Here is a 23,178-nt window from a genome sequence, read left to right on the forward strand (position 1 = left end):
GAATCCCTACAGGCTAGGGGACACATGGATGTAAGCACGGGGTGACCGTTCAAGACAGTCACTAGATCTCATGGCCATCGAGAGGCCAATCAACGTGCATAAGTGGAGGTGTCCTTCGTGGGAAGGACATGGTTTTAGAAATGGGGTCCCTGCAGACCAGGGAACGTGTAGGAATACCTGCAAAAATTAAAACGCAAGACATTCGCAGTATACAAATTGTAAACACATGATAAGCACATAAGCACATAAGCCCTAGGTTCATAGGTTCGGCGTAGCGGCTTAGGGTGCCTACCCTTCCTATTGGTATGTTCTAGAAGGTCTCATGGGGTCGTTCGTAGCCGCCGAGACTTTTTGTCTCTTTGGATTTTAGAACAACTCATTTAATCCATGAGGTTCGAGTTTTAGGGGTAGGTTCCCAGAGAGATCAGCCAAATACCCAGTCCAGCCCTCAACAAGGTCGAGCCTCGTATCAGACCTTTCCGGATATTCAACCCACTCTGAGTGGAATTATAATAAGACTCGTAGGCGATGTAATTCCCCTCTGGTCATTATTATAATTCCCACGCTTAGGTTTAACAGCAATTTATATACAACCTAAAATATGCAGTAAAATAACAAATATTCAAGTACACAGATATTTAATTAAATCACTGTAAATAAATGAAATTGCAAATAAATAAATAAATAAATTTAAATTTAAATATTTATAAAAAAACCATAAACCCTAAAATGGCGAATAAGCCAAACCCTAAAAAATTTCGCCAAAACCTAAATAATTTGCCAAAACCTAAACCCTCTCAAACGTTAGGAGCATAATTAACCAAAAGTATTTTATCTCCAGCAGAGTCGCCAGCTGTAGCAACCTGCCCTAAAAATTAAGCTTTAGAGTCGCCACCTATTCTAAAGGGCGAATAGGAAACCCTACGCAGTTTAGAGGTCGGGGTAAGTTATTATAATCAGGTCGAGGGAAGGTGTTAGGCACCCTCGACCCTTTCCTATTGGCTTTGAATCTAAGGTAACAGTTTTATGGCTAAAATATTGAGGTTTAATAGCTAAGAAAGTGAATAGGGGAAAAATTGAGATTTTAGGGAGGGGGACTCGCCTTGGTTATCCAAGTGCCTACGTATCTCTTTAGGGAGAATCAGAGTCAACGTAGTTCGGGCACAAGGTTGTACGCCTTTGAATTAGAATCTGTGGTTTGAAATTGTTTTGAAGGCTTTTTGAGTGGCCTATCGTAGTTTTGAATTTGTGTTTTGCAAGGGATTCTGAATTGCCTAGGATAAAAATCCGTAGTGTCGTGGTTTAGTGTGTTTTGAATGTTTTAAGTGTTTGGGCGTACAACCCTGATTTGATTTGGCACCGTTAGATGCGGTGACCAATGGATTTGGTCAATATAGCTAACGGATTAAGAGTATCGCTGGTTACTCAGATCGATAGATTGATCATCGCAGGCAGCAAATTGAAAGTGTTTTAGATTGTGTATTTTTATCTCTCGTCTAAAGCGACTAATAGTTTTAGTCGGGTCGAGGAGAGAATTAATTTAGAATTAACAAATTAATTAAAATATCACTTCTCGTCTAATGCGACCAATGGGTTTAGTCGGTTCGAGGAGAAGATTAAACTAGAACTTAACTGAATTATTATTAACAAATAAATAAATTGATTCGAATTATTTCTCGCCTAATGCGACCAATAGGTATGGTCGGGTCGAGGAGAAAATTGATTATCGAAAAAAAACAAATAGACAAGTATTAAATTTATCAAATAGTATTAATTAGTTTTTTTTAATTAAAATTTTATTAGGCGCAGGGGGGGTGTTATGCTAAAGGCCAGTAATTTAGGGGTGTGTTAATAGCAAGGGCCTTGGCCCTAAACAATTCTAAGGTCCAAATGAGACAACCAGGATCCGCTAGGATCTGGTGCGCGCGTGCGTTTGCGCCTACGGTACGCTGGCGTGTTTTCATGCGCTTGATTTGATCAGATGGCTCCCCTAGATCTCGCCTCGGCCGTTGATTTAAAGTGATTTGAATGGCTGGTCTGGATTTAATATGGATCAGGGGTGTAGGATAAGAGAGATAGGGGAAATCACCTTTGGATGATCCAATCACGTGGCCCGTAAGTGGCCACGTGTCGCTCTATGAGTGGTCGTAAAGAGATAAGTTTGTTCTATCCCCATTCTCCCAAAGTTTCCCTCTTCCCCACACTTTCCCCTCGTTTCTCTCACTCTCCATGCCCTCCATTAATTTTTTTGTTCTCTCTCTCATATTATCCTTTCTTTTCTCTCTTTCTATACTCAAGACAAAAACAAAATAAAACCAAAAAAAATCACATAGAATAACATCTGACAAGGTGCTTAAGAACACACGGTGGTGTTCATGAAGAGCGCGGTGGCTCCGATGAAGACGCGGCGGCCGGTACGGCGGCGCTGCTTCAATATTTCCAGAAACGCGAAATAAAGCTAAGGATTCGTTCGTTACCTCTTCGGTTTTCCTCTTCTCTCTGATCCCTCCTCTAATTCTTCTCCTTTTCCCTTGCGGGTACGTCGGAGATGTGGACAGCGGCGGCGGTCAGAAAAATTGATTGCTCTGCGCTTCAAGATCAACTTCTCCTCTTTCTCCGTTTTCGTTCCCCCGATCCTTCATCCCCCTTTCATGTAATTTCTTTCTTAGATTTATAGTCTAGGGTTTTGACTCCTTCATTAGGCAAGATTAGATTCTTAGCTTTTTTAGGATTTGATTCGGATTGTAATTTGATTCAGATTTTTAATGAAATTATTATTGATTCTGTGTATGTATTGTTTTGATCTGATTTCTGTTAATTGATTGTGAGTTGTTTTTGTTAAGATTTGATGTTGTATCATTTGATTGTGATCTGGTTTGCGATTTGATTCGAAGAATCTTCTGGGCTTGGGCAAGAAAATGAGTTTAGGGTTTGTTGTTTGATGAAGAGCGGCGGCCGCAGCCTGGAGATGAACAGGGTTTCAACCCTAGTTCTTTGGTTGACTCGGTCAACCCCAAAACAATTTCCTTTCTTTTTTTCTTTTTTACAATTTTTCAATAAATTAAAAAATAAAAACGTGAGATAATAATAATAACATAAAAACGAAAAAATAAAAAGAACTTTGTTGACTTTGGTCAACCATTCAGAATAAAAGGAATAAAAACTGATAATTGCTGAATAATAACCAACTTAGATTGATAAAACCCCTTTTTTTTTAAATAAATACTAATTTGTTGATAAATTAATATTTATAGAAAACTGTTAGAGAATATAAATGGGCCTAATATTCAAATTGGACCCAAGTTTTCTATTCCTTTAAAGCACACCCTTTTATCCTTTTTCAAGAATCAATTTATGCATGGGCCTAGTGTTAACTGGGTCCCAAATACTTTCTACTCACACCCCCATTTTATTTTAATCGATTTATAAGGGAATTTTATAAGAGATCGAGTTTAATAATAGATATATTAAACCCTATGGCTCTTAATTCTTAACACCCTTAATAAATTAAAATATGTGAATTTAAACGGGTAAATTTTGGGGTATGACAACATCTAAGGTGACACACTAAAGATGTGGTTCTCCAGTGAGACAGATAAAAATAGAAAAAAATTTAAATAATCAAGTTTAATAAAAAAATTACAAAAAAAAACCATGTTTTTAAAATAATTACCAAAATGTCTAGGTTTGGAACCCTAGATAGGTGGATGCGCCAACTGAAATGGCGCATAAGTGTTTTATAGGGGTGCATGCGCCAATTCAAATGGCTAACCCTAAATTTTCATGTGATTACGCCAAATGGAATGGCGCATTAGGGTATTTTTTTCCCTTTTAGCCAAACCATTTGGCGCCTAAGGCCAATACTTTTTTTTATTTTTATTTTTATTTTTTATAATTAAATTTAGAAACACCTATTTTGACATCCTATATTCGAAATCTAAACAATGGGGCTATATATAAAAACCGAAAATAACAAATTTCATTAATTTTAGGGAAATGATACATCGATAACAATTGATTAAAGAAAACATAACAAAATACATAACAAAATGCCTAAGGGCGCCCCTCGCCAAGATAACCATCTGTTATGCACGAAGGTCTTATTATCGGACGTCTAGCGCGTTCGTTGATGTCGCCGCGAAGCCTAGCACCACCCCTACCCATTCGTGCTTCTTGCTGGGTCTGTGTAGCTGGGCCTGAAAGTGGGTTGTTCCGCTGGTCGCTGTCTATGAATTTGTCAACGCCGTCATAATTTTCCAGAAACCGACTGTCGTAAAGTCGGTTACCCAAGCATTCAAAAGTGTTAAATGGTGGTGGGGGAGTGGGTTGGGACACGACTTCCGGTCTGTAGCACCCAGAAGCACTAGAACTACCTTGATAAAATCCAAATTGGTTCGACGGTGTTGCATAGCCAAAAGGGGTGTCACGATGAGATGATTCAGCATGTGGACCATCGTCGGGACTTAGATGGAGGCTTGACGAACCAGCCTCAATGTTTTGTATGAACAACCTTGTGGACCCTGTGTAACCTGCAAAGCCAAGTGGTTGTGAATGGGTCTGGTATTGGCTAGAGGAATGGTGTTGGTCTTCAGCTTTTTGGAAAGGTTGAGACTGTGATTGGAACAGATTTTGTTGCCGGTAGTTGCGGTTAGAACGGGAAGGAGTATGGAATAGATTTTGTTATTGGTTGGTGTACTGATATTGTTCTTGTTCTCGTTGTTGTTGTTGTTGCAGCTGTAGTTGTTGTCGTTGTTGTCGTTGTTTTCGTTGTTGTTGTCTTTGTTGCAGTTGTTGTTGTTGTTCCTCTTCAGGTTGTTGTTGTGGTAGGATGTAGTTATGAGCACAGGGGTCTATCAAGTAGAACGGATCTGCAATAAATAAATTAGGGGTGGTAACCGTACGGTAAAAACTCATGTATTGTGCGGATGGTTTCATCTCACGATCACTCACGGGGAAGTCGAGGACATATTGGCGACGGTCCTTCCAAATCTGGCGCCATTCGGGTGCGTAATCCTTCCAGTTTTGATGATTCCACTGATGGTTGACTCGTATGAGGTGCCACACTCCCAAGTCAACTGGAGGATCGGGTATACCTTGATGCATTCCGAACTGTAGTTTGACCCGATCACTATGATGCATTTCGATGATGTTGTACCGGATCAGGCAAGTTCTTGCAGTCTAAATAGCTACATCTGCACCTCTAGGCTCATGGTCGCAATCGAGATACGATCTCCATTTAAACTGCATGCATAAGAGTTATACATTATATCGGTCAAATATTTATAAAAAATAAACTTATAAAAGAGCAAAAGATTAGAGATGATACATCCTCGGGTCGTAAGTGATCAATCAGCTGGCGGTACATCGTGATATTTGACCGCGGATTTTTCGTGAAGTCTATTTTTTTCACACAAAATCTAAAACGCAAATTAAATGTGTTAGTTAGAGTAAATCATAATCCACTTATTCTGCATGAAAAAGTTGAATTAAAAAGTTACCTCAATGCATACGGAAATGTCCAGCTGGTTCTGTTAATCGGGGCCATTATAGGCATCCTCCACCACCCCCACACTTGCACCAACAGAGCGCATCCATAGAATGTGCAAGAATCGTATTTTGCGTTATTGCACAGGGATTGGTACAACGTAGCCAGGACTGCAGACCCCCAACTATATAGATTCACTCTAGTAAAATCCATTAACAAACGTAGATACATAAAATTAACGGTGTTACCGGTACTATCTGGAAACAAAACGTTTCCAAATAGCAAGATCAGGTAACACCTGGTTTTCTGAAGTATAGTTTCTTGGGAAGAATCATCATCCAACTGAAATGTTGAATAATAGTCCTTTAACCTCTTAAGGTTAACACCCTGTCCCCTAGCACCAACTTGTTCCTCTATCAAGTCTATACCCAATGCCTGATGGCAAAGGTAATTTTCTTGCATTACACAACCATTAATTGCCTTACCGTCTACTGGAAGGCCTAGCAACATGTGAACATCCTCCAGGGTTATGGTGCACTCCTCTGTTGGAAGATGGAAAGTGTGGGTCTCCGGCCACCAGCGTTCTAACAAGGCCAGAACAAATTTGTGATCTATGGAAGCCTTAGCGATGCTGCTAATGGGTCTGAAACCAGCAACTTCTAAGTATGGTTTTATGCGTTCGTCCGGAGCGATGATCGAGTGACTACGAGTTCGGAATCGAGAAGCATCCTGAAAATAATTATGTATGCATTAGTATGCAGTTATAACATTATAGATACATGCAGTTATTAACGTAATAGTAAAATACTTACATAGGATGTGATGTTCTCCACGGTTCCTCGGTGCGTATCACCCATTGTTAAGAGAGACGTGGTTGAACACTAGAAATCTGGAATTTGAAAGCAAAATGATTATTGTGAGAGTAAATGAGTGATGGTGATGAGAAATCTGCAGAGGCCAAGGTAGTATATATAGTGATAAGGCTGAAATAGTAACAAGCTGCATGTTGGACATGTCAACACATTCAATGTTGCTAGGTGTTGCTTGTGTAGAAGTGGTTGGCATGCATGCAACATAGCTTTCGGTGACAGGATATGGTGACATGCATGCAGAGAAGAAATAGGTGACAGATAGGGTTGCATGCATGCAATATTAGGAGGAATCGTTTCAGGAATCTTTTCAGGAATCGTATTAGACGCATGCGAACTTGCAGGAATCATTCCAGACGCATGCATCACACAGAAATTATTAAGAAGTTAACGGGTGGGGACCAGGTGGGGACCACATGTACAACACATATGCGCCAAATGGAATGGCGACTTCATACAAATACAACACATATGCGCCAAACCAATTGGCGCCTTCCAGGAGAGGAAAACAACCTATGCGCCATTTCATTTGGCGCATTAGTGCAAGGGTTAATGAACTTTTTAGTCCCTCTAAATATTGCAGATTTCGTTTTTAGTCCCTCCAAAATTTTCCTTTAAGAAATCGTCCCTTCAAAAATTTTCGTCTAAACTATTGGTCCCTAACGTCAAATTTGCTAGAGATTAACTACGACTTTAGCCACCGATTAGCTACGAAATTTGACGTTAGGGACCAATAGTTCAGAAGAAAAATTTTGAAGGGACGATTTCTTGAAGGAAAATTTTGGAGGGACTAAAAACAAAATTTGAAATATTTAAAGGGACGAAAAAGTTCATTAACCCTTAGTGCAAACCCTAATTTTTTTTGAAAATTAGGGTTTCTGTTTTGTCATGTAGTGGAAACCCTAATTTTGTTATGAACTGTCAGATACACGTGCGTCCCTCTATAAATTAGGGTTTCTTGTGTGCAGAAGACTACACACACAAATTAAAGATGAGATCTCGCATAAGGACAGATAGAACCCAAACACTAACCCGAAACAATGGCTTCATCTCCCGAATACTTGGTAAATGCCCATCTAAACGGTGAGACTTACTCACATGAAACAGCTGGTTTTGTGATGAGAAACACTCAAGTTTTGCCATTTTTGTTAAGCAAAAGAGCCACCTTTACATCCTTCATTCAGTGACTTCAGGCTAAGATTGCAATGGGACCTATTACAAACATTTTCTACCAATGTCTTTCTTTCAATAACAACAACACCGTCAAGTTTTATGAGATGGAGATTGCAAATGACGAAGACCTCCAAGATATGTTTGCTACCCATGAATATTCTGGCTTGGATGCCATCGAGCTGTACGTTACTATACAGGTTGAGACACAAGAAACTCATATTGTCCAGTCGCAAGTTATTGACCCACCAGTCAACGAGTAAGAAGAGGTTGATGTCATAGACGAGGAAGAAGAGGATCTGGAAACTGAATTTGACGACATGGTCAACAAGGAATCCGAAGACGAGCAACACGTGTTGGTACCTCCAGCTCATGTGTACGCACCTCCAGCACATATGAGTAACTTGAACCTGCAAGGTGACGAACCATCATCCGGCATCTTCTTCACACCTTACATCTAAAATGACGATGAGTTAAAGGAAAGAGACAAGTTTCCTTCTAAGGAGGCATGTCTTAGAACAATAAAAAAATGGCACATGGCGCACAACGTTGATTTTAAAGTAGATCGTTCAAACCTGGAGCGGTATGTAATCACTTTTAAAAATCCAGAATGTGGCTTCAGACTGTTGGCTTCATATAGGAAGAGAATTAATGCATGGGTCATAGGGTCGATTACGCAACAACACACATGTGTCAACCCTAACACTTCCTAGGATCATACGAAACTCAGTGGCGATCTTATCTGTCGGGAGATCTTGCCTCTCATAAGCTCTGATCCGTCTTTGAAGGTCAAAAATATTATCTCGCATATCGTTACAGCCTACAACTACACTCCATCTTACAGAAAGGCGTGGGTTGCAAAAACAAAGGCAATTGAAAAAGTCTACGGCAATTGGGAGGAGTCATACAAAATTCTTCCCCGCTACCTTACTGCGCTACAAACTTACGCACCTGGCACTGTTTCTATTCTAGAGACACTGCCCGCGCATGCCCCGGATGGAAACCCTGTCCAAGGAAACAGAATATTCCATCGCCTTTTTTGGGCGTTCAAACCTTGCGTACGAGGGTTTGCACATTGTAAACCCATACTTCAAATTGATGGAACATGGTTATACGGAAAATACAAGGGAATCATGCTTATGGCGGTTGCACAGGACGGGAACATCAATATATTTCCAGTGACGTTCGCAATTATTGAAGGTGAAACTGCCGCCGCTTGGAGTTTCTTTCTAAGAAACCTCCGAGAATATGTTTCTCCTTAGCCTGACCTCTGTTTAATCTCTGATAGCCACGCTTCCATTGAGAGTGCTTATAACAATCCAGCAAACGGATGGCATGACCCACCATCAACTCACGTCTATTGTATTCGCCACATCGCCCTGAACTTCATGTGGGAGATCAAGGATAGGCAGCTCAGGAAGGCCCTGGTCAATGCTGGTTATGCATTAACCCAACCTACATTGCAACATTATCGGAGTGAGATTGTACTGACCAATCCAGATGCGGGAACTTGGATAGATAACCTTTCCAGGGAGAAATGGACAATGGCTTATGACAAAGGCGTGCGATGGGGCCACATGACGACAAATCTGGTAGAATATATGAATGGAGTTTTCAAAGGCATTCGTAACCTTCCTATCACAACACTAGTGGAGGCAACCTACTTTAGGATGGCTTCGCTATTCTCAACGAGAGGCAGGAAGTGGGGTGATGTTAGACAATCGGCTCAATTATTAAGTGATAGTTGCATGAAATTTATGCAAGAGCAATCGGCAAAAGCAAACACTCATCAAGTAACTGCTTTCGACTGATTCAACCGCACCTTCAGTGTTCGTGAAACAATTGGCCACAATGAGGGTTTGCCAAGACAACAATATAGGGTTCTGCTAGACGACCATTGGTGCGACTGTGGAAGGTTTCAAGATTTCCGTATGCCTTGCTCACATGTCATAGCTGCATGTGCATTTGTGCACCGCGACACAATATCACTACTGTCTCCAATTTACAAGGCTCAGACATTGCTTCGAGTTTACAGTGGTGCGTTTCCAGTGGTAGCCAAGGAGGATTACTGGCCTGAGTATGATGGGGAGGTAGTTTGGCATAATGACACAATGCGACGAAAGAAAAAGGGTCGCCCCAATAGTACGCAGATTAGAACCAAAATGGACGTCCACGACAAAATGGAAAGAAAATGCAGCATTTGTCGTCAGGTGGGGCACAATAGAAAAAGATTTCCTAGTCGTGGCTCGACCTCGTCGCAAGTTTAATCTACTTTGTATTTTTTTTTACGACAATGTATCAATTTCGTTACCACCTCTTGTAACCTTTCCTTAGTCTTTCATCAATAAAGTGTGCTTTAGTAAAATACCGCAATCGACAACACAAATATTATTTAGGGTTACTAAGAATTTTACGAACTCGGTTTATCAGACGTTTTTACGAAAATATAACACCGGAATCAAAAAATTTGCACGAAAATACCCGAAACAGATTTTTTTTTATTTAAAAAAATACCCCAACACATAGGAGCCAAATGAAATGGCGCTTATGTGTGGGTTAATGTATGCACGCGCCAATTCAAATGGCTAACATGCTTTTGCCCTAATTTTTCTTCAAATGCGCCAAATGGTGTGGCGTGTTGTACACAGATGCGCCAAATGATTTGGCGCATTCACTATTCTGGGTTCTCAAACCTAGACATTTTGGTAAATATCCTGAAAAGATGGTTTTTTTTGTAATATTTTTTTTTAAACATGGTTATTTAAAAAAAAAAATCATAAAAATACCGTTAAATTTAATTAATAATTCAGATATATTAAAAAACAAACAAAAAGAAAAAGAACAATTTATGTTTTTCACACAAGTTCGGGATTTAAATGATCCCCCATTCTAGAGCCATTGGATTAAGGTGGTTTTTTAAATGGGGCTCAATGAGTCTCTCACCTATATACTATCCAATTTTACCGTGAGATTAAACATGTCTACATTATATTATTATATTCTACTATATTAGATTTGATCTCTTCGTGCATTTCAATTTTCTCTCTCTCGACTAACAAATAACATTACTCTATTCCAACCAACAACTTGCAGTATTGATCACTGTTGTCTCAGAAATTCAAAGGGATCAAGATAAAACTCTACCTCTGTTAGTTTCACCATTACATATCCATATCTCATGTTACATCAACTAAGCTTAAAAAAAATCCATGGAAAAGAAAAACACAAAGTTTTGTTTAAATTATTTTCTGTCCCAAAGCAATGATATATAAAAAGGCAACAGAGGTTAAAATTATTAAGGTTATTCATTGTTAAGGCAATCTAAACGAGTTCTTTGATGATATTTATCGCTACTAGGTATTTAGAGTGACAAGAACAATTAAACAAAAGTTAAAATTGCAATCCATTTTTATTAGATTGGAAATGAACATCTATTTAAAAAAAGGGAAAATTTTAAAAAAGCTCTCTTGGAACAAAATTTTACATAAGGTATGATGCCTCAAAATCTAAATTTATATATAATAACAAAATTTCCAATTTTGTATAAAATAAATATAGAAAAAGAACCTTTTAAAATGGATAATGAAAGATAAGAGTGATACAATATTCAACCACTCACAAAGCTTCATCTAATTTTTCCCAATCCAAATTTTCAATTCACATTATTTTGAAGATGTTTAAAAGACAATGATAGTAGAAACACACAAGCAAGATACTTCTAATGTTCAAACACATAAGTAAGGGACTTCAATACTCAAGCAAACAAGCAAGAGACTTCTGATTGCTCAAGCACACAAGCAAGATACTTTTATAAATGCTCAAGCACACAAGCAAAAGACTTCATAAATGCTCAAGCACACAAGCAAGAGACTTCACTGCTTAAGCACGCATGCAAGAGACTCCTAACAATCTATCTAAGTGATAAATATTAGTGATAGAGTGATAGTTACGCTTGATATACAATCAAATATGTAAACAGATTACAACACAGAAAAATCTAAGACTTAAGAACTTCTAAGAATGTACAATGGTAAGAAGTTTTAAGTTAGCTTGTGGTCTTTGTCTTGACAGAGTAACTTCTCTTTTTCTTATCAAGGCACAGTGTTGCATTTATCTCCAAATCTTCAACTCTTTTTATAGAGTTCCATGAAAGAGTCATTGGAAAGCTTCCTCAAATGGATAATGTTGTTGCAAGCTCATTTGAACTTCTTTTACTACAAAAGGAATTTTCAATTGAAAATGTTCAGGCATCTGTAACTTTCTGCTGAGTTATTATGTGACCAGAATAGGAAAAATTAACCTCAGAAGTTGATAGCGACGTGTCATGACTTCCTCGGTTCGTGAACTTTGTCTGGGTTTAGGTTCATGTCCTTCAGAGTCTAAGTCTGTGCATCTAATGCTTCAGACTTTGACTCTTCAGCAGCTGGCTTTTTCAGATTCTGATCATCTTGATAAGAAGTTGATTCTTCAAAATCTACCTCTTAACAACTTCTCTTATGATGTTCAACGCAGTTTCGGGACTGACTTTCGATTAGTACACACACACACAATTATCATAAAAATCAAGAGATATGGTATAAACCAATTTTGTTCTAACACTCCCGGATGACTTCACTCACAATGGCGTAAATCTCAATTCGCCTCTTCCTCACTTCAGAAGAAGGCACATTACCAAGGCCAAACCCTTCTTCATATCCAAGTCATTCGAACCAAGAACCCAAGTTCTCTTTCATAATCGTCTTGTCGGGGGAAAAGACCTAGTTAGGTGCAATAAAAATGGACATCCAAGAGGAAATGAGGCGAGGACCAGTATTTCAAAAATGATCCCTTATAGAAATGAGAAGATTCAATAAGGGAGCGACATAAGGTGATATGAGCCTCTGAAGTAAGAGGCTTCACAAGTAAGAAATGAAGGATAGAAAAACACTTAGAAAGGGGGGGTTTGAATAAGTGTAACTTTAAAAACTCTTAAGATAAAAACAATTGCATAATGATTTTTATCCTGGTTCGTTGTTAACGAAACTACTCCAGTCCACACCCTTAGAGTGATTTACCTCACTTGAGGGTTTAATCCACTAATCAATCTTGATTACAATGGTTTTCCACTTAGATACCCTCTAAGTCTTCTAGAGTATTCTGATCACAACCTGATCACTCTAGGAAATCAATGCTTAGATACTCTCTAAGACTTCTAGAGAATCCGATCACAACTTGATCTCCTCTAGTACCTTTACAAATGAATGTAAACAAATTCTTACAAGAGTATTACAATGCTACTTAATAAGCTATAATCACAACTGTGATATTTCTCTTAAGTTTAAGCTTAATCTCACCAAGATATTACAACAGTAATGAAGTGAGGTTGAAGATGAAGTTTGAGAGCTTTTGAATTTGACAGCGTTTCTGTATGTTTGCGTAGAGTGTTGTGTACAGCTTCTCATCAGAACTTCTATTTTTAGGCATTTTGAGAAGATGACCGTTGGGAGCATTTAATGCGTTGCGTGATCTGTACAACATTGCATTTAATGTTTCACTCTTTTGTCAACTACCTCGAGCCTTGCTTTAACTGACTTTGCCTTTAATAGTTTCTAACGTTCCTTTTGTCAGTCAACGTAGCCTGCCATCTTGTACTTGCTTCTGATCTGATCTTTGTATATACAACGTTTGAATTAATCTGAGTCAAACAGCTTGGTGCAGAGCATCTTCTTGTCTTCTGACTTTGAAGTGCTTCTAGCGTGATACCATAAGAATTTCAGTGCTTCTGCTTCTAATCTCAAGTTCTTCTGATGCTTCAATAGACCATGTTCTGATTCTGCTTGACCATCTTCTGATGTCTTGCGAGAGCATGTTCTGATGTTGCATACTGAACCTTCTGAGTCAGTGATTCTTGCGCTGAATTTGTGCATACTCTTCATATATTTCCTGAAATGGAAAATGCATAGGATTAGAGTACCACATTGTCTTATACAAAATTCATATACCTTGTTATCATCAAAACTAAGAATATTGATCAGAACAAATCTTGTTCTAACAATCTCCCCCTTTTTGACGATGACAAAAACATATATAATTGATATGAATTTGCAATCAGAATATCAGATGACCAAAGACAATTACACAGTTATAGCATAAGCATATAAACATAGTGTGAATATGTCTCCCCCTGAGATTAACAATCTCCCCCTGAAATAAATACTGGAAGAATTTATAAATAAAATACTTCCCTGAGTATTTTCCATTTCAGTCGAGACGTTCACATTTGCTTAGAACTTCAGAACATTCAGAGCTTCTGCTTCTTGCTTCCGTAGGACAGCTCTAGAGCTTTGAATTTCTTCTTGAATCATTGCATGCTTGATTGTATCAGAACATTATTGAATGTACCAGAGCATCATCAGAGCATCTCTACATCCTGAAATGTTTCAGAACAAACTATACGACAAAAGTCAGAGCATGTATGAGTCAGAACATTCTTTTAAGAAGGAACATGTATCAGAGCAAAAAACTCTGGTAAGTTCTTAAAAGAAATATGTATCAGAACATATAAGGAATAAGAATGTGTTAGAGCATATTCTGCCACGAGAATATCAGAACATTCTTCCTTCTTGCTTCTGATCTTGAAGCTTCACAGCACTAAGCTTGCTTCATATTCCAAGAACATGCTTCTTTCTTGAATAGCATATTCTTCATGTATTTGCTTCTTATGCCAATCCTGCAAAGATATTCTCAAAAACATAGAACTTGCAAATAATGTTAGAAATGTTGAGACTTACTCCCAGCAACTGATATAATAAATCAAATCAATTATCACGTTTTCTCCCCCTTTTTGTCATAACATCAAAAAGCATTTAAAAGATTCAGATGAAAAACAAACAATATGAGAGAAGATAATGTTTCATTGATTCATCAAAACATATCAGAAGATACAGAAGGAGATGCAAGAAACAGATGCAAGAAACAAGAGACAACTAAGACCAAAAGACTACGACTAGCCTAGCATAGAAACTATCTTGGCTAGAAGGTCTTGAATCTCAGAAGTGCTTTATGTCTGCTTCTTCATGAAGGTTCTGAATTCCTAATGCGTTTCCTCATGCTTATCCAAATGAGAAGCAATATCAGCTTGGTTCTGTTGAAGAGCTTTCACAGCGTTCACCAGAACAGAAGGTCCAGCAGAAGAAGCTTCACAGCTATCGTTCAGAGGAACAGCATGCTTGATAGCAGCATCTATCATGAGAACATCATCTTGATTTTCCTGAACAGGAAGTTTCTCAACAGGATAATTCTCAGCACTTTGTTTCTCAGCATCAGCTTCTGACATAGAAGCATCTTCAGCATAATCTGGTGCAGGAAGATCAAAATATTCATTCTCAAGAGCCTGAAGAATTGCAGCCAGATTCCTTGGAGGAGTGGGAGCAGCAACTGCTGATTGATATTCAACCTCAAGAATAACCATGTTAGGTGCCTTCTCAAAAGGATTCTCCCTCAGCCAGTTGAATAGCCACTGAAAGTGTCCAATCAGAATGAGAAATTGAGGCTTCCATACAACCATAGTTAGGCATGGTTCATCTTCCAGCTCATCCACAAACTTCTTCTCCTCAAGAGATCTCCAAAGAGGCTTCCATACATCATAGTAGATTTTAAAATATGTCAAACCAGATGTCTTAACATTGTTAGCTAAAGTTGTACTGTGTTTTAGTATATGTTTTAGGTTATTTTTTATCAGGTGTTCATTTGTAGGAAATTTATGCACAAACTCAGGAGGAGTCTTGTCACGAGGTGTTCCAATAATATTGGATTAATCGTCCTGGTTTTGTGGAATTAATTATGGGAAACCTTAAAACCTGATTTGCTCTTGGCCTAAGTCCAAGTTTGCTGCTGCTGCTACCTTATAAAGTATGCATAATCCTACTTGTGTCGTAACTCAAGTATTAAAGACGGTGTGTTTATCGAGTTTAGTCTTGAGCCTGTAATTAATTATAATCCGCTCTTATATTGTTTTGATATTAGAGTTGGAGTATTTTAGGTGAGTTGTAATTTGTTAATCATCTATAAGCTTATAAGCAGGAGATGGTTATGTGTCTTTGAAGAGTGTCTTCTACATTTGATTATTTGTGTCGTTTATCACTGGTTGTGATTGAAGGGATTTGAGGAGGGCCTCATACCTAGGTGAGTCTTAGGTAGAAGTATAGCACGAGTAGTATTAAGTGAGTAGATTGTAAACCGAAGGTTTTTTGCTGAGGGTCTATGAATTGATACTATCTAGTGGACTTATCTCTGGCTTGGTAGCCCCCAAAGTAGGTGTTGTTGGACACCGAACTGGGTTAACACTTGCTTGTGTTTCTTTTCCTTATGTTACTATTTTACTATTGTTGTCTTGATTCCATAGTGCTTAGTCCTCAGATATTTATGTCGTGAAATCTCCTTCGACATCACATATTTGATACCAGAATTTCAATTGGTATCAGAGCAGGCATCCTGCTCTGTATCTTGGTGAGATCTAGGGAAGATACTTTCTGGTAATATGAATAGGGAAGGAGGATTTGTGAGTAGACCACCTGTTCTAAATGGAAGAAATTATGATTACTAGAAACCACGCATGGTGGCCTTCTTAAAATCATTGGACAGCGGGGCTTGGAAAGCTGTCTTGAAATGTTGGAAGCATCCTGTCATTATGGGAGCAGATAAACAACCCACTTCTGAGTTAAAGCCATAAGAATATTGGGATAAAGAAGAGGATGAATTGGATCTTGGAAATTCTGAAGCCTTGAATGCTATATTCAATGGAATTGACAAGAACATATTCAGATTAGTGAATACATGTGAAGTAGCTAAAGATGCCTGGGAAATTCTCAAAACTAATCATGAAGGCACATCCAAAATGAAGATGTCAAGACTTCAACTGCTCACCACCAAATTTGAGAATCTAAGGATGAATGATGATGAAAGTATTCATGACTTCCATATGAATATTCTTGAGATAGCTAATGCATCCAGTGCTTTAGGAGAAATATGCCAGAAGACAAATTGGTAAGAAAGATGCTCAAGTCTCTTCCTAAGAGATTTCACATGAAGGTGACTGCCATAGGAGAAGCTCAAGACATTAACCAGATGAAATTGGATGAGCTTGTTGGATCTCTTCAGATATTTGAACTGAGCATCAATGAAAGATTTGAAAAGAAAAACAAAAGCATAGCTTTTGTAACTAACACTGAAGATGAAAAGAAGGAATATGGTTTGGATACAAATGAAGGAATATCCAACACAATAGTACTGTTGGGAAGACAGTTTAGCAAGGTACTAAAGCAGATGGATAGGAACCCAAGATCAAATGTCAGGAACACCTCATCTGACTTCCAAAAGTCAAATGATTTTGGAAGAAGAAGAGCCGAAGAAAAGTTCACTCAAGGGAATGGAATACAGTGTCATAAATGTGAAGGCTTTGGACACATTAAAGCTGAATGTCCTACATATCTCAAGAGATAGGAGAAGGGTTTATCTATAACTTGGTCTGAAGAGGACTTTGAAAGTGACCTTGAAGAGGAATCTGCCAAGTATGTGAAAGCTTTAACAAGCATGTGTACATCCAATGAAGACTATAGTGACGGTGAACTAACCTATGATGAGTTAGTTGTATTATACAGAGAACGGCGTCTCAGAAGTGCTGAAGTATGCCAAGAAGGGGAGAAACAAAAAGGTCTCGTATATCAACTGGATGCAGAAAAGAAAGAGCATTTGAAAACTATCTCCATACTGAAAGACGACGTGAGTTCCCAGAAGTCTGAACTTGACAGAGTTCACAAATCTGTTAGAATGCTGAATAATGGGTCTTGCGTGCTAGATGAAATTCTTCAAGGGGGGAGAAGGACTGAAGACATGAGTGGTCTAGGATTTAATGAGAAAAATAATTCTGCTCCAGATTTCAATCATCACAAGGATGCATCAAAGATGTCAAATCAAATGCTTCAACATCATGACAAGAGTAGAGAAAATCGCACCAATAAAAGATTCCAGCACTGGAGATGTCATCATTGTGGACGATTTGGACATATAAGACCTTTCTGCTTTAGGTTGTATGGGTTCCCTAAGCTTGCATCTCTCCCTAAGTCTGAGAAGACCACTTTTAATAACAAGAAGATGAAATAATGGGCACCTAAGAATGTTGTTGCCAATTTTATAGCTCATACCTCTCTCAAAGTTTCAACCAAAGACGAATGGTACTTTGATAGTGGTTGTTTAAGACATATGACACATGTCAAGAATTTGTTGGTGGGTATCAAACCTTACTCCACTAGCTATGTGACGTTTGGCGATGGAGCCAAAGGTGAGATCAAAGGAGTTGGAAATATGGAGTGCTTAGGAGATCCAACCCTTAATGGTGTGTTACTTGTGAAAGGGTTGACAACCAACCTAATAAGCATAAGTCAACTATGTGATCAAGGCTACAAATTAAACTTCAACAAATTTGAGTGTCTTGTTACCGACAAGAAGAGTGAAGTGATTATGAAAGGACTCGAGTCTAAGGACAACTGTTACTTATGGACTCCTCAAGAATTAAGCTATTCTTCCACATGTGTTCTACCCAAAGAAGATGAAGTTAAATTGTGGCATCAAAAACTAGGACATCTGCATCTGAAAGGCATGAAGAGAATTATCTCAATGGAAGCTGTGAGAAGAATCCCTAAGCTCATGATAGAAGAAGGAAGAGTATGTGGTGAGTGCCAGATTGGAAAGTAAACTAGGATTTCACATCAGAAGACTCAACATCTTACCGAATCTAAGGTCTTGGAACTTCTTCACATGGAATTGATGGGTCCTATGCAGGTTGAAAGTCTTGGTGGAAAGAAGTATGCGTATGTAGTTGTAGACGACTACTCTAGATACACTTGAGTGAGTTTCATCAGGGAAAAATCAGAAGTGTTTAATGTGTTCAAAGACCTTTGTCAAAGACTTCAAAGAGAAAAGGAGAGCAATGTCATCAGGATCAGAAGTTATCATGGGAAGGAATTTGAGAACAAGAGATTTGCTGAATTCTACTCATCTGAAGGAATTAGCCATGAATTTTACTCTCCCATTACCCCTTAACAAAATGGGATTGTTGAACTCAAAAACAGAACTCTTCAGGAATCTGCCAGAGCTATGATTCATGCAAAGAAGTTACCCTACCACTTTTGGGCTGAAGCTATAAATATTGCATGGTATATTCATAACAGAGTTACTCTGAGAAAAGGTACTTCGGTTACCTTGTATGAAGCATGGAAAAGGAGAAAACCTACTGTCAAATAATTTCATGTGCTTGGAAGTAAGTGCTACATCCTGGCTGATCGTGAGCAAAGAAGGAATTTGGATCCCAAGAGTGATGAGGGAATATTTTTGGGCTACTCCATAAACAACGAAGCTTATAGAGTATTTAACTCCATAACTAAAGTAATGATGGAGTCCATAAATGTTGTTATTGACGATAAAGGATGGAATGATGAAGATGATGTCTTAGAAGATGTTGGAACATCTTTGAATGAATCCCCAACAGAACCTACTGACAAAATTGCTGATACAGAATCTACTGACTGTATTACTGATCCTAATCCTACTTAAGAAGAACCTGAATCAGATCAAGTCAACAAGGGGCCTTCCATCAAAATTCAAAAGGATCATCATAAATAAATCATTATAGGAAATCCAAATCAAGGAGTCACTACTAGATCAAGAGAGCACATATCAAACTCTTGTTGTGTTTCAAACGTTGAGCCCAAGAATGTCAAAGAAGTCTTAACTTATGAGTTCTGGATTAATGCCATGCAGGAAGAGTTAGAAAAATTCAAAAGAAACAAATTTTGGGATCGTGTTCCAAGACCTAAAGGAAAAAATGTGATTGGAACTAAATGGGTATACAAGAATAAGTCAGACGAAAAAGGTGTGATTACCATAAATAAGGCAAGAGTGGTTGCTCAAGGATACACTCAGATTGAAGGAGTTGATTTTAATTAAACCTTTGCTCCTGTGGCTAGACTTGAATAAATCAGATTACTCTTAGGAGTAGCTTGCATTATGAAGTTTAAGTTGTTCCAAATGGATGTAAAGAGTGCTTTCCTAAATGGTTACGTGAATGAGGAAGTCTATGTGGAACAACCTAAGGGATCTGTTGATCCTAGTTTCCCTAACCATGTGTATTGTAATACCCTAATTTTGACCCCCCTGAGATGTCATACTTTCAGGCTTTTCATCAGAATCAAAACAGATACTCAGAACAGTCACTTGTTCATCTGGTGCTTAATCGAGGATGTTCAGAAACAAAAGAGCTCAGGCAAAGGATAAATCAATAAAAGGATTAGTCTCTAATAAAATCATAGTACTAAAAATCTTCATTCTATTCACCTATGATTGATTATACACCCAATCATCTAGGCCCAAGTTTGCTTAGTTCACCAATCTAGGGTTTTGAGCCCATCAGGGACTGTAATCAGGGATCACATTTGGGAAACCCTAAAAAGCTCCAGGACATCTATCAATTGGTTCAAATATCTTCAATTGGTTCATATGACATTATCCATTGGACATTACACTTCAATTCAAAATCTACAGTCATCAGTTTCATCTGGTCGACAATTAGGGTTTTTAACCTAATTCACCTGGACAGTTGACTTTTAATCAGGATATGGATCCAAAACTCAAAACATGGTTCAATAACTTCCATTACCTCAATATAATCCATTCACATCACTCATTTGAGGAAGAGAACTTGATTCATCATAAAAGTCCAAGATTTCACTTCATAAGGAAAAAGTCAACTGTACAAGATTACCTTTGACTTTTAGGATTTTTGGCCAAACCATGACTTTTTAAGATCAATATCATCAATATATGATTATTAAAGTCATTTGGAAAAAGAAATTCAAGAAAATTCATCATGGATCAAAAAGTCAGGAATTAGGGGTTTTAAGGGCATTATGGGAACTCAAAATTTCACCTACACAACTCAAAAAACTTCCAACAGGAAAGTTGTAGATCTTGCAAAATAAAACAACATCTTACATAACAACTTTTTTTAAGAGATCAATCATTTGAGAGATTTAGGTTTTGGAAGTTATAGGCCTTAAAAACTTTAGAAATTTTTCTAAGTGTTTTTGACCTAGTTTTCTTCCAACTTTAGGCTCAATTTTCACAATTTTCCCAAATGATTCTAAAGAAACCCCAAACTAATGAATTTAAGTAGATTTTTAGGGCTTTCCAAATTATGCTCAACCTTCTCCAAATTCATTTTTATCTAAGAGTTATGCTTGTTCAAAGTTGGCCTCATGAAGTAAAATTATAGGTCATGAACAATTTGAAACTTTGCAATTTTGTGCATATGGCATCACTAATGGATGCTACATGACCCATAATACATCTGCAAACATACCATGCATTCATTTTCACCATGGCATAAGGATTGAAGAAGATTCCCAAAAGCAAGAACATGTGATTATGTAATCATTACTTTTGAGAATTTATGATAAGTGATGATTCATCAATTGGAATATTCTCCTAAGCCAATAGAAAGCTTCTACACATCAGAAATGTTCCCTAAGATCTGCAAGGATCAATGGCTAGGGAGAATGCTCGAAAATGCCATCATTGCATTTTGGATAGTTTTGAATTTCTTCATGCTTAAGAAACCAAACTTACTTCACTAAGCAAGCTTACTATCTCCAATTGCTCTGAACATTTTGCCTATAAATACAAGTGCATACCTCAATATTAATCACACCAAAGCAACTCAATTCCTTTCTTTCTCCTTCTCTCTCTCATGCTTATGGTTTTTCAAAGTTCTTTGGCAAGAAGAATCGATTTCTTCAAACCAGAGCTCTTCTTTGAGAAGTAAGCATTCTAACATCTCAAAGAGGTTCATTAGAGGTGATCCAAGCACCTGGATCACTTCTGTAAGTGGAGGAACACCATAGCCACTTTCATTTTGAAGCTCGAGCTGTTGGAGGTCTGTAGCATAATTCAAAAGGTGTCAAGCAAGTCTAAGCATCCAAACATGTTCCTTAGGATGCACTGAAGCTATTCAGATGGTCGCAGCCTATCTGTAAGTGTAGAATCACTACTTTTCATTCTCACTTGAAGGTCAAATAGAAGGGGTCGGGTAGAACAATACTGAAGCATTCAAGGTGCAATAAGTATTCAGTTAGCATCACTGAGTTCCAAGGAAGCTTTTAGGATCATTCATACAAGCCCGGGTGCTCTCCATCATCCTCACGGCCTTCAGTTTAAGAGGTAAGTTTTTGAACTCCACCTCTTTAATTCACGTACCTATTTTGATAAAGCTCGACACCAGTTCATTCAGTGTCATTAGAGGATCAAAAGCCCTCTACTCTCATGCATTTATTCATCAGCATCATCATTTAATTTTATTTTTGAATTTTAGGGTTCTTCACTTATTTTGTTTAATTCAGTAGATATAGTTAATATAAATTTATGTTAGTCATATATCTGGAATCGTGAGTGAATTTAGAGCAAGTTTGCTTTTTACATCTTTGCAAATGGTTGAGAATTGAGAGAGTTCAGAAATTCAAAATGAGAGAGCTTGAGGTTGAAGACGATGATGGTGATGGCGCCATTTTTCAAAATTCCCAGGTCTAAGTTTATTATATTTTGAATGGTTTGTGTTTAACCTACGAATTCATCGTAGTGTCCCAATGGTTACAGCGCGCGTACAAAAGCTTTGCCTTGCCTTAGGTCTGGGGTTCGATCCCCCCCTCAGACCTTTTGTTTTGATCATTTTATTTTTCAACTCATTTATGAACAAGTTATAAAATATATTGAGTTAGAGGTGTTTGTTTAACAAGCCACGCGCGTGGCCCAGATGGTAAGTGTTTTGAGTGGTGCCTAGAGGGCGTGGGTTCAAGCCCTTTGGGAGACAAAACCATATTTTTTTATCACTTTTCCCATTCAATTTCTTCATAACTTTAACCATTTGATTTATACTTCAAATTTAGTCATTTTCTCTTCATTTTTCACACACTTGTCAATTAATATATCTATTTTAAGAATATCCAAAAAATTACAAAAAAATATATTATTTTGATATATTTTAATAAGGTTTAAAATCATATGTTTTAAGTATGTTTTAATACTTTAAAATATAGTTTTCACTTAATTTCAAAACCTAATCTCTTGTACATATTTTTGTGATAAAACCCTAAGCCATTTAGGTCTTAAATAGGTTTAGATTTCACCTTTACTTTAATTAAGTTGTTTTTTTTACTTCTAAAACTATTTTCAATCTCCGATCACACGGACGATCCAGGTTTTCATACAACAAAACCTTGTATCTCCTCAACTGTTTCTTATAAACAGTAAATGAATTTATGGGCCTCTAATAGAGTGTAAGTCCCAACACCTTTTTCTTTTCTTAGTTTGTTTTCAAAAACTGTATTTACAAAATCTTCTTTCTGTTTTCAAAACATTCTTCTGGTATTTGAAGGGCATTATTCCCGGTGAAACTCTTTAGATACCTATGTGACCTATGTCCATCTTCACTTCTTCTGTTTTCAAAAACCTTTAACTGTTTACAAATAAATATTCAACTGTTGCCAATAAACAACCAAAAATTGCTGGTGAGGCTTTGTACATACATCTTCAAAGGCCTCCACTCCATCCAGGTTAGGCTTTATAGCT

Source organism: Vicia villosa, unplaced genomic scaffold (genome assembly GCF_029867415.1).
Source record: "Vicia villosa cultivar HV-30 ecotype Madison, WI unplaced genomic scaffold, Vvil1.0 ctg.002925F_1_1, whole genome shotgun sequence".
Classification (NCBI taxonomy): domain Eukaryota; kingdom Viridiplantae; phylum Streptophyta; class Magnoliopsida; order Fabales; family Fabaceae; genus Vicia; species Vicia villosa.